Raw genomic sequence first — 1,488 nt, 5'->3', positions numbered from 1 at the left:
TCAAATACGACATAAGACAACGACTAAAACAGGAACCTTCAGACTTTCTTCTATCACAGGAAAATCAAAAACAGCCAGTGAAACAGCTGCTACTGTGGGAACATTTAAAATAAAATAAAAAAAACTATTTCCCCATGGGCTCTGTCGTGGTGAACATGTTTTATCCTACTGCATTCTTCCAAGTTCCTTCCACGTCGCCTTGATTCCGTCAATGCTGCAGCTCTCAAATGAAAGCTTTGAAAACGCCTCTGTTCCGTCGTCCCAACATTACAGTAACCTAAAGCGACCTGGGCTGCTACTACTGTAGCCTACGAATACGATACAGTTCACACAAGAACAGGAAACTAACTTTGAAGTCATTTTGTTTCCAAACTCAGTTAACACCTTTCGCCTCTGGGGGGTGGTGTTGGACAACATTGTGGTTAGGAATGAACGTTATGACAATTTTATAAAGGCTGCAGCCTGCACAGTACTGTAAAATCCTAAAGTATCTCCGAGACAGTGTACAGTGTACAAGTGACGTGTCTATTGGGTTTCATTTAGTCCACTATGACCAGTTAGCAAAAACGGTCTAGGCACTAACGTATGAAGTCTAAAAAGTATAACTATGGTAGCTGTGGATACATTTCTTCCTGTATTAATGGTAGGGTTACAAGTGACGTTTTTTCTTCAAATAAGTTATGTTAAACAGCTCTATCCTTCAGTAACAGGGGTCTGATCTCCCCATCTCTCCAACTTGGCTAAAGGAGTTGGGAGGGGTGCTGCATCTGAATCTGCGTCTGATTACATTTGTATCTTGACTTTAGGGTTAACCCTTCCGTCCCCTGGAACTCTGCATGTAGGCTTTACCAACACTGGGATCGGTGTCAAACTCCTGTGTATTTTTGTTAATTTCCACACTGGTAACTAAATAGAAAGACATTTTAAAACTAAACCACCAGTACTTAAAGCTTTAGCCCTGTGTACCAGGCAGTATTTGATAATCCTAGCCTAGGTGCAGATTCTTTGACGCCTTCCAACATGTGATGAAGATATTTCATTACAGACAGACACCACAGAGCTGCGGACGACTCAATGTTAAAACTCAATAACTTTCAAATCATTGACATTTAAAGTGTTAAAGTGGCATTTTATTTTTAATAACTGTTATTTTATACATTTTGTTTTTTACAACTGGTTCCATTGGAATTGCCTCCTATGGAGAAAATCAGCTCTGATTGATGGAGCTGAGAAACCAAGCGACTGCCTTAAAGGACCACTTCACCACTTTTCAACCTATATGTTCATATAATTGGTCCTCACTAATAATCATGATAAAATGCTACCATTTTTTTCTACTCCGACTGTGTCTCATAGGAGGGCTGTGGGCAGTTCAGAAACCCATCCACCAGTGACATCATCGATGGTGAATCCAAGCTAATAGAAACTGCAGGCATTCTAGTCCTGAAAAGTTGCAATGCAAAAATGGAAGCCATCGTTCTCACGATA

At 40.3% G+C, this 1,488-nt stretch overlaps 1 protein-coding gene across 1 annotated transcript in view; it reads right to left on the bottom strand.

The window, feature by feature from the left end:
• The window catches only part of abcd1 (ATP-binding cassette, sub-family D (ALD), member 1), a 21,640-nt gene extending 21,391 nt beyond the window's left edge, over positions 1-249 (bottom strand). Inside the window, exon 1 of the mRNA XM_079527123.1 lies at positions 1-249. This exon is cut by the window's left edge and continues 520 nt beyond it. The gene's annotated coding sequence lies outside the window, so the exon portion shown is untranslated.
• Between the last annotated feature and the right edge of the window lie 1,239 nt (positions 250-1,488).

This window comes from Electrona antarctica, assembly GCF_951216825.1.
Source record: "Electrona antarctica genome assembly, chromosome: 2".
NCBI lineage: Eukaryota > Metazoa > Chordata > Actinopteri > Myctophiformes > Myctophidae > Electrona > Electrona antarctica.
This window is presented reverse-complemented; position numbering and strand designations above follow the sequence as displayed.